Here is a 15,738-nt window from a genome sequence, read left to right on the forward strand (position 1 = left end):
AACCTCACAGCTTTTTTCTGGCCTACCACTCCTAATTGTGCTCTTTAAACCATTCCTTGGAGGCATCTTCTCTGCACTGAAAGTTGTTCCCAAACTTATTCTGCAAGCCAGTTTTGAGGACTGTGTTGGGTGTATGTATCCCATTTGCCACTTGGAAGACAGTGGTCAAGTCCCACTCTGCAGCTATAAGAAATAGAACAGCAGCTGCTGTACATGGGAGATGTAATTTTGGATTGTTTCAGAATGAGGTGGCCTCTCTAACCTTAGCCTTGCTCTGAGAATGCCTGTGGTATAACCGCATGCAACAGTTTGTGTTTGGGATGTTAAAGGGCACAATTCTCTGTGACAACACAACTGCTGTTGGCATCAAGGCAGGATTTCATATCTGCACTCGTACACGGCCACCAAAGCTAATCAGCCACCAAGGCAAGTCAGACCCCTCTTCACAGGCTGGTCCTTGCTCAAATAAATATTCTCTGAGCCCCTCAGATGGCACTTCTGGCATTAACCTGGGTGCCCTTCCATACCCCTACTTTTCATCGCTAAAATGCACAGGTATTTCTTAAATGAGTCTTGTCTCTGCTTCTGCCAGGCTCGGCTGTTTCACGTAAATTCTTGAAGAAACGAACTGCTTAAGGCCAGGAACGTTTTTGTGAGCTTGTGGTACATACTTTTCCACAGGAGGCGGGGTGCACTGTGCAGCCGGCTTGGATTCTGCTGCTGCTGCCCTGTTGGGGCTGCTCCCCCTCGGTTATGTGCTACATGATGATGGACTCAAAGGGAGGCGGGGAGGAACCCAAAAAATCTGGACTAGGGAGTGAAACGAAGCCTCTTCCATGCGTAGGGGGAGGTGAATGCCGCTTGCGCCTGTGTCCGGAAGGTGGCAGCGGCAGCCCGAGCCTGCCGGCAGCTTCTGCTTCTCCGGCACCGCCGGAGCTTGGAAACACCCTGGCTAATCCGGGCTCTCAGCTCCTTAAAGCCTCTCAGCCCTTTAAGCTTTTAACTAAGCCGCTGCTCTCATTGCCTGGCTCCAGACCTCTGAGCCCATGGGTGACAGGCTTGACGGGTGACCAGTCATCCGTGTAACTGGGCAGCTAAGTCCTGGCAGGAGCAGAAGCTCTAAGCTGCTGGATCTTTACCTCCTCATTACAAAATTAGTTTTACTGTTGAAGTGGAGAAAAGCCCGTCTGGAGACACCATGAAGGGTTGCTTTTTAAAATTATGTCTTGCAACAGATGTGTTATTACACATGCTGGCAAGCATTTCTTAGGTGTCACTACTCCAAATACTAGAAGAGGAGACAGTATTTTATTTTCTCTGTTTGGGGGAAATCTCTGTGAATGTGAAAGGTAGACCTGGAGCAAGGGTTTTGCACTGTGATCTGACACTTTCAGCCAAAGCATGAGGTGGAGACACCCTGATGCTGGAGGGCTCTCAGCTCAGCATCCCTGGGTAGTGAAACTGTTCTGCTGCAAAGGAGAGTAGATAAAATTTTTGGGCATGCTTGAGGAGTCAGACGTGTTAGGCTTTTCTGAAAGAGTGATTCTGGCTATTATGTTTCCTTTCTTGAGATGGAAGATAGCTTTCTTAATTTAGGCAATGGTTTTCCAACCTCAGAAACCACAGGGTTCCATGTGAAATTTTGGGGATATCCTGCTCTTCATGTTGGCCAGTCTATTCCCACTTTCCCTAACTAGCATTATTGCTCTTGGTTATAAAAGAAAAAAAAACCTACATATTTTCTTCCCTCTTTTCTTCACCCTATCTCACCTCAGCAGGAACCCAAACCAGTCTCCTGTGCCTACCACTTGGAGCCAACTGTTGTGGTAGGAAGGAGAAGGCAGGCACCAGGCCAGCTGCTGGTTGTGGTGCCTATGCCAGCCCTCATCTTCCAGCCACTGCCCTCCCTCCATGGCAGCCGTTCAGTCCTTCAGTTGTGAGCACTTAGCAGGCAGGAGCAGATACCTGAGCGAAAGCAATGGTCTGCCTACTGAACATGTTGGTCACTTTTGCAAAATAACCCAACAAGACAACACCCAAAATATCCCCAAACTCCCAAAGCTCTCTTCTATGCTGGTTCTTAGGCTACTGAAAGCTATTGGTTTTCATCTAGTGGCATGAGATTGAAATGCTGTCTAGAATAAACTCCTCATATCTGGGCACAGTGTGTTACTGTGTGCCTTCACTTTAACAGTGTCCTGAAAGGACACTTTTTCTTTAGAGGTATAAATTGAGTAGATAGAAGTACAGGTAATCGGGTCCATTTAAATTTTAAGAAGGTTTTACCACTAGGAAGGAAATGTGTAGTTTGAAAATAAGGAACAGACAAGAAATTATTTCAAGTTTCACAGTTGACTTTGTGCTGGAACAGCTTGCTTTTTCCCAGGTGCTTATCTGCTGTTGATGGCTTTTGGCATTATGCATATGCAGGAAGGCAGAATATGCAGCTGGACAAGAGGGCTGCATACAGAGAGAACATTTTTGACCTTACAGCAGCTTCAGATGTTGCAGTTCCTTCTTATTTCTTCCCATGTTCTTTGTTTCTTATATAGTTTCCTTGCTTAAGTTTAAGGGTTGGGACTCTTGGTTCAGTTTTTTGGAGGGTTTTTTGTTTGCTTTGCTTTGTTTTCTTTTAAATTTATTTTGTCAGTTTACACCACTTCTGATAGCTTCTTATCACCTGCTCTCTTCAAGGCAGACTGCAGGGCTGTCCCCCTTCTGTAGCAGCTGTGCTGGAGGACTGCTGATGAGGAACAAAATGGGAACTACTGAGCAGTCATTTGAAGGGTGGCTATTAAAAAGAAAAAAGCTAGCTAATTAGAGCTTAAAGGAAGAGGCAACACTGTGCAAAAACACCAGAAGGTAGGCCCTCCAAATCCCATGCACTCCCTGTAAAAAGCTATAATTGACTCCACAGTATTCAATTTATTAATTAAAATTTAATTAATATTTTCTGCCCCTAACAGTCATTTTAGAGGCGGTCAGGAAAACGTAGTGGCAGCTGGGTTTCCATAGAGCAGCAGTGACATTCAGAAGGGCAGAGCCACGGGAGACTCATCTCAGTCTCCTGGTCATACCTGTGACAAAACAGAGCTGAAACTGGTCAATGGATTTCTGGGAAAGGAGGGGAGGATGGGAGACAGTGCAAGCCCTGGTGTTCTGCATACATCCAAGACACCACCCTACAAATGCAGTACTCATCTTGGTTATCTGAAAGTGTGAGAGAGCAGTAGAAAATGTGTGTCATCTTTACTTACCCACCAATTTACACACCGAGGGCTGTTGTACATCACTGTTTCACTTGGGTTTGATGTTCTGCTTGGTGCTCTGTCTGGGAGAGTGAGAGACCTCTCCTGAACTTCATGGACCCTATCAGAGTAGAACAGCTCTTGCTTAAAAATGCTGAACTTGGTGCACTGCTGTCCTTCTCCAGCAATGGGTTTCCTGGTCATTCATACTACCCATGGTCAGTATGCCCAACATCCATCAGTGTCAGAGCACTTTTCTGGACAAATCCATTGGGATCCCCAATGGGAAATGTGAGTGTTCTCAGCTGTGTAGAGCACTCCAAGGTTTGTTTCAAACAGATAGGATAGATGTGTAAGATGTCAAATGTGTTTCCTTCAGCAAGGACAGTGCTTCATCATTATAGCAATAGTATAATTTGTGCCTTCACCCATCCGTTTTCTAGAGCTCACAACCATTTTTTTTCTGGCGTTAAAGTTTTTTGACACAGCACTGCTCTAATTGCCTGCAGCATACACCTGTTAGTACTCTTTATACTTTGAACTGAAAAACCCCGCCAAGCCCATGAACAGAAAATACTGACTGTTAACTACAGGGTCATGAGAAGAGCTGAGCACTGTGCAGCATGACTGCAGCCAGTCCATTCAGTAGGGACCAAACTCTTAACAGTGTGGTCATGAGCAATCCTGCAAAAACTGGCTTGTGAATAAGGGTCTTCAGTACAGGTCTGGTGAGAATAGCCATGAGGTAAAGGTCTTTTATTCCCCATTTGACAGAAGGGTGCATACTGAATCAGCAAGAGAATATACTCAGAGCATATCAAAAGATCTCCCGTGGGAAAATTTTCCAGTACAGAACTGTTAAAAGCAACTGGGAGAGGAGGTGGGCTGCACTGACCATCATCATGAACACCTTCTCTCTGCTTCTCTGGATGAAACACGAGGGGTTAGGCAGATTTTTGGTATATCTAGTGATTCAGGCACTTGTAGTAGTGAAGTGGCATGACATCTCTGAATCCCAGGGAGGCAGGCACAAGCTGTGCAGTGCTATGAGGCTAGAAGTACTTCTGAGAACACCCAGAAGTAGAACTGGAGTTTTCCAGTGAACATGAGCATTAGGAAAAAAGATTATCACAATTTGTAGTCTCTTTGGCCTCCAAACTTGGGTGCAGAAATGCAACTTTAGGACCATCACAGAGCCTGCTTGTATGGTCTGTCTCCGATGGTCATGCAGGAAACCAGCCTCAGACCCATCAGGCTGTGAGTCACATCTCTCATCAGATGTGTTTTCCCAGGTGTGGCAGTGTGGGGCTAGAATGAACAAGTTCTCTACCTTTGTGTGAAAAGAGGTGCCTCTGATGCCCTGCAAAGGTGCTCACACAGGGCTGTCCCTGTTCTGCCAGCAGCAGGGCTAGAAGGGTGGAGATGAAGATGCTATTGCTATTGCACTGGTTCTGTTGGCATCAGGCTGGGACATCTGATGTGGCAATGTTGAGTCACAGCATTTAATCTTGTGTTGCCACATATGATGAAGCAGGCCTGAGCCGTTGTTATACTGTTGGTGATTCCAGGTAAATTTCAGCAGAACTGAGGGAGGTGGAGGTAGATGCTGAGAATCACTGCAGCCTTCACCCTGAAATGAAGCTCCAAAAGAGCACAGCAATTGTCCGACTGTTGCAACTATTACCTGACTTTGCATCCATCATTTAGTCTTTCTTGTCTTCCTTCTTTTCTTTCTTCCTTGCTTTCTTCTTCTCTCTCTTTCTCACTTGTAAATAATTTTAACTGAATTTTTAGAAAAGTACTTCCTGTACCTCTCAAAAATTCATCTGTTTCTTTGACTTTTACAAAGAGAATAGGGGGAAAGAACAAACTCCAGGGAACTCACTGCTAGGTTTTGAATTTGACATGCAGAACAACAAATTCGTCCAAAATGAGTTTTGCTTTACTGTTAGTCATTTGTACCAACCTGCAATTAAAAGGCTCAGCATTTGTTCTCATCACTTTCTGAAATTACATTTTCCACTTCCTAGGCCCTGGCCTCAGGCAGTGGATTTTTGAAGCAATCACTTGGTAATTAATGTTTAAAGATGAATGTTGCAACTTCTAAAACAGTGTTGCTGAGTAAGCATACAGCAAAAAGAATACAAAAACTACAAGCGTTTTACAGAAAGCTGCAGAGTTTGGAGCTGTTATCTTTAGAACTCCCAGCTACTATGCATTTGGTTACCTCTTCCTCCATTCTTTCAGGTGGGAGGGACAGCCATGCTTTAAAAAAAGCAGAGGAAAATGAATATCACACCTAATCTGTCATTTCTTTGTGTCACTGACTCATCACCCCAGAAAGCTTGCTGGGAATGATTAACTCATACAAAGACAGAGAGAGAGAGAGGAGACAAATCTTTGGCATGGTCTATAGCTATAACATGACCATCTTGGATTTTTGCAAAAGACTGGGAGGACAAGGAATAAAATATGAAGGGAGGAAGAGGTAAAAATGGAAGGCAAAGTTCCCTTCCTATGTCACATCCCTTGGTTAGTCAGCTTTTTCTGTAAAAGCCACCACTTCCAGTCTGTTACTGACCCAGCAGGATTTACCTGTGACAGCAGCCCATCCTACACAGGGTTTCTGTATGTGACAGAAGTGCTCCTCAGTGCCATTAGCTGAATCTCTCATTGCAGCATTGTTTGGTGCTGTAAAAACTAAGTTGCTGTATCACCTCTTTCTAACAGAAATCCTTAGAAACTGAAAGGCAGGTTGGGAAAATCAGCAAATTCAGCATTTCAGGAAGGGAAAGAGTAGTCTGGATTGAGACTGCCACCTTACTTTCGGCATCTGATTTGGGTATTGCAATCCTGATTCAGACCTTTTGGAGGACACACCTCATGTCTAATGTTTCCCAATAGGTTGGCATGATGCAGCTGTCTCTTCACCTGAGACTCCTAAGACAGGAAAAGTGAAAAAGCACTTGTAGTCTCATGAGTGTTTTCTGCAAAAAAGGGTATGGGGTTCCCACTGTATCATGGGAGGGGTGCTGTTTTTCATACACGGAAGTCTTTCCTGGTCTGGCAAAAGGCCAGTGACAAAATCCTTAACAGATCAATTGGAGCAAGAACAGAATACTGCTTTGGACTAATTTTCCTTGTTTTGTTTTGTTTTGTTTTTCCTCTTCTTTTCTTTCTTCCAGAAAAGAGAATAAAATTCCCTAACCAACATACAACGGGAGTTTGGCTAACCAAGTTTGAAGCAGGTTCTTTGGGCTTTTTTACTCTCACATTCCTTTTGCTCAGAAGAAACCAAAACCCAAAGACCTCTTGGAAGAACTCCATGTGTCTGATTCTGCATTTAAGTGGAAAAATGGAACTTCCCAAATAATCTTGCCTTTCTGGAAGTGAAGTTCAGGCTCTAAGAAATGATTAGTAAAAGACTCATTCAGCACTACTCATACTCATTTGGGTAACAGGCAAGTTTCTGCCTGTGCTCACCTCTGGTATTCATAATGAATGTGTATTAGTGACTTCCTAAGCAGTAATTCCAGCAGAACAGAAAATGAAGTATCCTGCTTTAATATTTTCCCTGTTGCTTTAGCATTGTTTATATACCGTCATCAGTATGCTGATATATTAACTGGATACCAGTACATGGTATATGCATATTTTATTATCCATTGCTTTAGTTATCTGTCCAGACTCCTGATCCTAAAATTATTAAGCTAAATTTTAGATGATTTTGCTGTTGAAGCGCAGTGGTTTTGAATTGGTTGGTTGGTTTGTTTGTTTTTATGACCACTTTAAAGGTTTTCCAGTAAAGATGAGGGTTTGTTTGTACTAAATTTATGCCTGCTTGTTCAAAATAGCTTGCTTGTGTTTTATAATGTTGATTTTTCAGAGATCTCTTAGAAAAACACAAGGCTAGAAAGCACTTCTGCAGGATGCAGGGTGCTTCAGTTATACTTCGTGTTAGACATGACACAGATCATTCAGATCATTCAGCATTTTGCTAAAATGAAACAAATGGAATGGAAAATGCTTTGGTATTAAAAGCAGTGTGTCTTTCAAGAAATGTTTAATACTAAACAGATCATTCAAATAGAGTGTAATAAAGACTACTGCAGCTAATGAAAAGATTTTGTTCAACTCAGTGGGTTCTCAAACAGGCAGAGATAATACGCTTGCCCATCGTAAAAGTGCTCACTTAGCTGTGTTTCCTTTCCTAGACTGGAAATTAGATTTCCTTCTCCATTGTTGATACAGTAAAACTCAAACTATTCAAGAAGATCATGCAGGAGCCACTCTTTTTAGAAGAAAGAACTGCATTTGAATAAAAGATACCTCCCAACTTCATTTTCAGCCACTTAGCAGTAGCCAAAATAAGCATCCTTACCACGTTTTTGAGCTGAAGCCCTACAACAGGCTGTATGTGTCCCCTGCACACACCCCATGCTGCAAGGAGGGAGTGTACAAGAGCCTGCATCAATAAACAGCAAGCCAGTTCCTATGCCAGCTCACATGTGTGTGTGTGTATGTATTCCCACTGGGGTGTACATGCATTAAGTCACCCAGATTTATACACCTAAGGTTAGAAATATCTACCTTTTCCTTTTTCCTATGCTTCGTTCCCAGCTTATTCCAAATCCTGTCCCCAGACTTAACACATTTCCTTCTTGCCTACTTTGAAGGCTTTGGACCTGAGTTGAGCAGGCTCCCAACACCTTCAGCTGTTTCTAAACCACACTTCAATTGGTAGATCTTTATGTAGAGGGCACTTTGAAAGATGCATGAGTGTTGATTTCCAAGGCTGTTCCATGAGGATCAAGACTCAGAAAAAGTAAGCAGAGGCTCAAGAGCAAATTGGTCAGAGGCACAGTCACCCAGGTATCAGGGATGTGGATGACATTTAGGGATCTGGCTTTTTACTTGCACCACAGCATAATTTGATCCTTGTTTGTTTTTGTCTCTTGTTCTTTCTTTTCCTTACTTCTTCACCTTTAGAATTAAAAGGTCCAAGGTAATTTATGCTCCAGATTTATTTTCTTGGCCTGAAACTGGCAGTGAATGCTGTAGGTTTTTCTTAAGATAAACTTTCTCTAAACCTTTTTCTAAAAGTGCCACACACAGAGCTTCTCCAGGAGTATGGAGCAGGGAGAAAAAAACTCTATTAGTGACCCTTTTGCTATGTACCCTTTCCTTAAAATGCCAGCGACTGAGCTTCCACAGAGAAGCTCAATATTCAACAAATATTGAAAGAGAAATGTGAAGGACATTATGAAACAAGAAAGTAAGAAAAGGGATATGCTCGGACAAGTTTCTCAGGAAAGGTGATGTAATATGTACTGTAGAAAATCCTAGCGGTTGACATAACAAAGTTTCTTTCTAAATAGCTGTGGATGCCAGCAAGCTGGGAGAAACAGAGTGTATAGCTGGGAATACAGCTGAGCAGACTGTTTTGTCAAAAAGAAATATAGTAGGTGTAAAACTTCTTTTCAGAAGATGTCATTGAAGTTTAATTGAAAAGTGTCCTTTTAATTAAGGCTGAGTGACCACTGAATGAAAGTCTCATTTCTGTTGAGGCTGTTCTTGGTGATACTCTAAGATTAACCCATGAAGGCTGGCAGTACTCAAGAGGCTGTTCTTGGGATGCCACAGTACACAGTTCTGTAGCAAGTGCTCAGTCCCGTTCACTTTTGCTGATGTTTATCAAGCTTTTTATCAGCTGTCTTGAGAATTGCCCAAGTTTTTATTGACTGACTTGCTCATGTTTCAGCCTGGCTTTCTGTATAAATGACTGTTCTCAACATATGTGTTCTGTGTGTTTCCACATCTGCGTACATAGAATTTGGGAACCTTCCTCTTTGTTGTATCAGACCTGACAGAGAAACCCAGGGTCTTTAAGATAATGAAAATATTAGAATTTTGTGGCAGCACATGGCTGGCTATTGGAGAACATCTAGATCTTCTCTGCAGGGGAAAGGCTGCAGGGAACTATGCTCTGTGTCAGCCTTGGAGACTCGAAAAGGCCCAGATGTGGAGTACATCAGGTGTTCTTTTTCCACTTCTCACACAGCTTACAATTTTAAGGTCTTGGTTGCAAACTGAAAATCATTTAAAAATCACTCTACTCTCCTGGTAATTATAGAGCAAAATACTGCATGTGCAGTGACTGATACACACAGTATCATTAGGACTGCCATTTTCAGGTAGGTTAGTTCATAAAAGTTGGATAAACTGCCAAACAAGAAGTCCCATCTTATGAACTATTGTGGATTTATTCATCATTACAAACAGCAGAACTGTATATATATCTATTATGAAAATTATATTTAGTTATAGGGCTGACATACAGAGTCTATTACCTGCTTTTTACAAATACTGTTAGCGCCATTAAGGCAGCCAGCAGGTATGGTTTCATGCAAAAGATTGTATGGTTATTTTCGTAAGGTTTTTATGAATAAGGCTTGAGAAGCCTACAGGAGATCCTTCATGTTTTTGATGGCACTGCTGTCATGTCAAAATATCATGTACCAACTTCTCTCTTTACTACAAATTGGTTATAAGGAAAACTAAGGCAAAAGGACTGATAGTGCTAGATGTCTTAAAACGGGAGGCTGAGTGACCATGTTGAATCCTTAGGAATGTTTGAATATTCTTCCCGTCTCTGATACATACCCACTCCTGCATTTGCTCTTTTGTTTTAGGTGGAATCTGGATAAGAGCTGTCAGGAGGGCTTTTTAGCCAGTTTGAGGCTGAGTGATAGCAATCTTGAACCACGGTTTTGGAGGAGTGGCAGCAAAAGGCCTGTTGTTAATGCTGACTGCTTTACGGGACAAGTAGCACTCCCTGCGTCCTCAGCTGCCTGAAAATCAAGCCATAGATACTGACCTTCAATTCAAATAAGGTAAGTCAAGCCTGCATCAAGCATGAGTTTAAAATATGGTTATCAGCCTATCATACAACTGTTTGAAATGAAGCCAGGGAAAAAAAATCACTAGAGCACAATGATGTGCAGAGGTCACTAGTATTGCCAGATGTCTCCCTGTTGTGCTAAAATTACAGTAAATGATGCTTTGTTAGTACACCCTAGTGCTGTGCTGAAGTTGGGCTGAATTTCAAGAGCTTCCTAAGATACAGCAGTGCTGAGGCTGGAAAACTGCAATAGATCCACTGGAAAAGTCCTGCCAACTGCAAAAAACAGACGTTTTTCTTGGCCATGACAAAGGTTCCATATTTCTTTTTGCAGCTTCAAATTATTTCCTAAAATGTCAAGTGCAGCAGACATCTAAGCTGACTCATTACTTAGAAGAATAAGTGGGTTTACTCAGTCTACCTTTTTCTTTACTGACGTGAAAACCGGAATGATCACACTTGTTACCGATCCAAGTACCAACTCAATTTTCCTAAAGACACAGTCTCCAGAAAGGTTACTGTGTACCTAAGAGACCTTTCAAAAGCAACCTTTAAAAAAAAGCAAACCCAAACCCATCAGTTCATCTGGGATATAGTATCCCTAAAGTATCTCTTAAGCTTACTGTATCCCTAAAGACAAACCATTCAAAAGCCTCAATTTGGGTTTTCCTTGTCGTTTGCAGGGCTCAATTTAACAGAAAGTTTCCCCCAGCTAAGACTTGATGGCAATAGTGATGGGGTATGAGGAGCAGAGAAGCTGGCTGCTCTCATTTGGCATAGAGACGAAATCCAGGCTCCAGTCTTTAGGCCAACACTTGATAAAACTCTCATGCCACACTAGCATATGAATCCCTTTTCCTTTCCCACATAACTCACATACATACTGTTGTTTCCCTATAAAAGTCCATTTGTGGCTTTAAAGGCTTGTGTCAGATATGAAACAATATAAATATTTCATGATTTCTTGTGTTTATTCTTTTGACATTTGAGCATAGTTGCTGAAAGTGTGAGAACAGTTGCTGCTCCTGTTTGAATTTCTTCACCTCTCCACTCCTCAACCAGATGACATTTTAAGCTTTAAATTGTATGGCAGGGAGTACGTTAAACATCAGGTCTGAGAGAAATGGGAAACAACATGATGGGACTGCAGCTTTAGGTGCTGCAAACAGCCCAAATTTCCATATTAAAAATAGAACACTTTTTTGGTTTAAAGTGCAAACAGTCCCTCAAAATACTACATGAGATCCGTTTTCTGGGTGATGGAATGTATGCCTGCCAGATTTGCTTCCTACGAGGTTATTAACACTTGCTGCACCTATAACTGCTGGTTATTGAAGGAAGGACATAACTCCCTCCCAGAATCCTGGGACTAATCAAAACATTGCCCTTAACATTTAATGAGAACGTTGTTGCTTTCATCAATAAACTGGCTTAGACTCTTAGCCCCCTAAAGCACAAATAGCACATGATGGATCATAGTTAACAAGTAGATTTTGGAAAAAAGCACAGTCAGAGGAGTGCAGCTTGTTGCATAAGCTCAAAATGACTGGCTGGTTTCTTCTTACTTTCTCCATCAGTACTGGATATTATGTATGCTAACTAGTATTCATCTCTCAGCAAAGTATCCAGACCTTGTAGGGCCAGTTCTTTCTTCCAGTAAGACCTCTGTGTCATAAAGCAACCCAGACAAAACATGCCAAAGGGAAAATCCCATGCTTATAGGAACTTCCAAGTCTTTTCAACCATTTTCTCCCTTAGCTGCTTGTCTTGGGTGGAGGGGAATGGCCTGTTAGAAAGGAATGGCCAACATAAATGGGAAAGAACAGATAAGACACTTGAGGGTGTGTCTGATGGATTCAGATATCCAGGACAGGAAATGAAGTATTGCCCCTCATCTGTGCCAGACTTGAGCAGACAAACCAAACTGGTAAATTTTAGCTGTGTCAACCAGTTCTGCCATTTTGGAGACTGGGTTTACCCTAATGAGGCATCACATGTGGAGAGTAACATTTTGTATACTCTGGGTCCTCATTACTAAATTTAAAAAAAATTAAAGAAAACTATCACAAACAGTTTCACAATGCAATTACAGGGAGAACAGTAAGAACAGTGAATAGTGACTTTTATTGCAAATGCTTCATTTAACAAAGAGTAAATATGCATCTAAACACTCAATTTGAGATGCATTCCTAATCTGACTTTGTCCCTGCTTACAGTGGTATAAATCAAGAATTATTTTACTGAAGTCAGCAAAGTCATTACCTGGTCTTAAACTCAAAAGAGAAAGAATCTTGTTTTTTACTTCTACAGCAAATTCCATTCAATTCAGTATGAATACAACAGTATATTTAAGAACAGAGACAACTGAAAAATCCATGTCCTAAATTCAGTAAAGGGTTATGGAAGTGAATTTCCATCTGAGCACTCTTGAACACTGAAACATCAAACCTCCTTTTCCTGTGGGGTAATCTAGTTTCTTTTCCCCAGAAAATAAATTTTCCTTTTTGTAAACAGAAACCACATCAAACACGTGGTTATCTTCTGAGCAAAAATCTCAAAGACCAAGGTTTACACATATTAAAAAACCTTTAACCCACAAACTTCTGTTTTAAAGTTAAACACAGGTTTTTAGTCTATCAGCATTTTTATTCCATGCCGGTTTTTTGCATAGAGGAAAATATGCACCCTTCGGAGAATAACAACTATGATAAGTTGTTAAAAACTAAATTATCTAGGAAGGTAATTTTTCCCATTATGAAAGTGGCTTGTCAGATATTAGTGAAATGAATTAGTCACTTAGCACACCTTTCACAACCTCTAAAAATTAGATTGTGGCCTATACGTTCCCATGAGTAACGGGAGACAGCAGTTCTCCTCTTTGTATATACAGTAGTATCACTCCACAGTTTCTGATTATGTTTTATTCACATGGAAGCATAAATCAATCATAAATCAGTCCAAAGACTAAAACTAGCCAAACCAGTTCATATTTCTCATATGAGCTATTCTATTTGCATGCCTTTCCAGATTAAACATTTCTTGCTGTGATATAAAAAGATTCCAGCTACATGGTATTCAATGTAAAAAGGTGACAGCATGACATTTAGAAGATGTATGCATGAGGAAAAAAGGGAAAGTGGGAAAATAACAGGAAAAGAAAGGAACATTTCTTATGACCATCTCAGTAGTGGAAAGTAAATTGAGCAATACCTACCTGATTTTTCCCATGATTTATCCCTCTGCTTTCTGGAACTATTCAGAGTAGAGGAGGTGCAAGCATGATCTCATCATTGTATGTCAATGGGTGAAGAAGATGGAGCCAGGTTCTGTCCAGGGATGGGAGCAGAGGTGATGGGCACAAGCTGAAACACAGGACGTGCAGTCTGAACATCGGAAAATGATTTTTCTCTGAGAGGTTGACAAGGAGCTGGCACAGGTTTCCCAGAGAGGTTGTGGAGTCTTCATCCCTGGAGATACTCAAAAGCTGTCTGGACATCATCCTAGACAGCCATCTGTAGGCAACCACATTTGAGCAGGGATACTGGACAAAGTGACCTCCAGAGATCCCTTCTGACCTCAGCCCGGCTGTGATACTGTCATGCTGCTTTGGTCCCTTGTCAGTGAGAAAGGGAGGCAGCTCATTTTCTTGGTTGGCTCCCTTCAGTCAGGAGCAGCAAATTTCAGAAATGCAAAGGGTGCTCCAGCAGCCCAGAGATCTGGAAGAGACTCCAATAAGCACATAGAGTTTGCAGTGGGAAGGAGTGAAATGCTTGTAGGGTCAGGATAGGAAACTTCACATCTGGCAAATTAATAGAAACCAAGCAGGAGAGCAAGAATTATGTATCACTTCCACTTCAGTCACTGTTGAGAAATATTCCCATCCTTTTTGTTTCAGAGAGGGAACTGTGATGTAACTAATAAATATATATCAAGTGTCACCTCATGACTCCAGCTTTGTGCCAGGGGCTTTGGGAGCACTGGAGGAATGCTGAGAACTACTGTGAAAGGACTTGTCATATACAAAAGCAAAGCAGAGAAATCTGGATGCCTGAATTTTATGACATTTAATTTCAGTGCTGACAACTGAGACCTTGGTAGTTTCTGGAATATAATCACATTTCCCAGACTGATTTACCATATCATTCTCCTGCACAGAATTAAGCTAAGCACATCAAGGAGTGCTTAGGTCCAGGAGCTTTATAGTGCCAGTTGCTGGTGCTGCAACACTTAGCTCTGGCCCTAGGCAAGAATGCCAGACTTTGGAGCTGCATTGAGTTCATGCTGTTCACACAGTTAAAAGGGTCACACACCTCCTCCCTCTCCTGTGACCAGCTTGTCTTCTTGAAAGCCAGCTCTCCTACATGTGAAAAAATATCTGAAATGGACTTAATGCAGTGTAGGGCAGCTGAAAAAGTTAAAAGGCAAGTTTAGTGCCAGGTTAAATGCTGGATCGTTTTCTTGGATCATCACCTTTCTGGTACAGCTTCCCATGAGCATGGTAAGACAAGGAAGCTATTTCTTTTTCTGCCTTAAATGAACATTGCAAAAGGACAGCACCGAGGAGGCTGAAACTTTCAAAACCATGAACTTTATAATGCTGAATTCAAGGAAAAATGCAGCATTTTCAAATCATACCTGGCACATTAAGGTAACTCTGACAAGCAAGATACAGAGATGCAAATGCATCTTTAATGTAGAAGTAGCAAGTTTCTGTCTGAAAATACAGCATCTTGGCAAGTTACAAAGAAGGCATTTTTTTCATGCTCTGCAGTAGACAACACTATTATCAAATAGAGTGGTGCTGTTGGAGATGGAGGAGGAGCTCTTTTCACATCTTTCTCTAGATTAATTCTGCTTCTAGTAAATACGAGTGCCTGCTGAAAAGCTTTGTGCCAAAGTTCCTGGGTTTCTTTAACAGGGAGCTCAGAGGAGCACTGCTGGGGTTAACATACTGTTTTTCTCAAGCATATACCAGTGTATTGCAGAAGGCACAATGCAGATAGTGTTCACAGAGTTTATAATTTCCTGTTGGAAAAGCAAAGAAAAGAAGGTCATCAATTTAAACCAGAGAATACAAATTATTTCCTGCCCACAAAGCTGCCAAATGCTTGGAGTTATTGATTTTTTTTTCCTCCCTGCTGCTCACCAAACACTTCTGGTCCTGTCATGGGCATCATCAGCTTATTGACTAAGTAAACATAACCCATTAAGGTGAACATTTTAAAAATAATAGAAAATTATAGTGGCTTTAGTAAAAAGAGGAGAGGAGAGGAGAGGAGAGGAGAGGAGAGGAGAGGAGAGGAGAGGAGAGGAGAGGAGAGGAGAGGAGAGGAGAGGAGAGGAGAGGAGAGGAGAGGAGAGGAGAGGAGAGGAGAGGAGAGGAGAGAACAGTTCCTGAAGTTAATTAACTTTTGTGTAGATTCAAATTTCTGCAATATAGGTTTGCATCCAAATGAGAGAGCAAGGAATAAAATAAGACTAGGGGAAAAAACCCCATAAGTCGTTTCCTAAAGAAGCCAAGAAGAGGAGGGTGCAGAGAAACAGTTACTTCATATTTTAAGACTCCAAGTAAAAGAAAAAAATACTGCA

The 15,738-nt window shown here is 41.7% G+C and overlaps 1 protein-coding gene across 3 annotated transcripts in view; it reads left to right on the forward strand.

Moving 5' to 3' along the window:
• Positions 1–15,738, forward strand: part of COA1 (cytochrome c oxidase assembly factor 1) — a 52,168-nt gene that overhangs the window by 18,149 nt on the left and 18,281 nt on the right. For 2 of the 3 annotated variants that reach the window (XM_014883481.2, XM_088167538.1), the window contains exon 2: positions 9,941–10,141. The gene's annotated coding sequence lies outside the window, so the exon portion shown is untranslated. Of the gene's footprint in view, positions 1–6,433; positions 6,710–9,940; positions 10,142–15,738 lie in introns of all 3 variants that reach the window. The other variant, XM_088167530.1, reaches the window with a different exon arrangement.

This window comes from Sturnus vulgaris, chromosome 1, assembly GCF_052056855.1.
Source record: "Sturnus vulgaris isolate bStuVul1 chromosome 1, bStuVul1.hap1, whole genome shotgun sequence".
Classification (NCBI taxonomy): Eukaryota; Metazoa; Chordata; class Aves; order Passeriformes; family Sturnidae; genus Sturnus; species Sturnus vulgaris.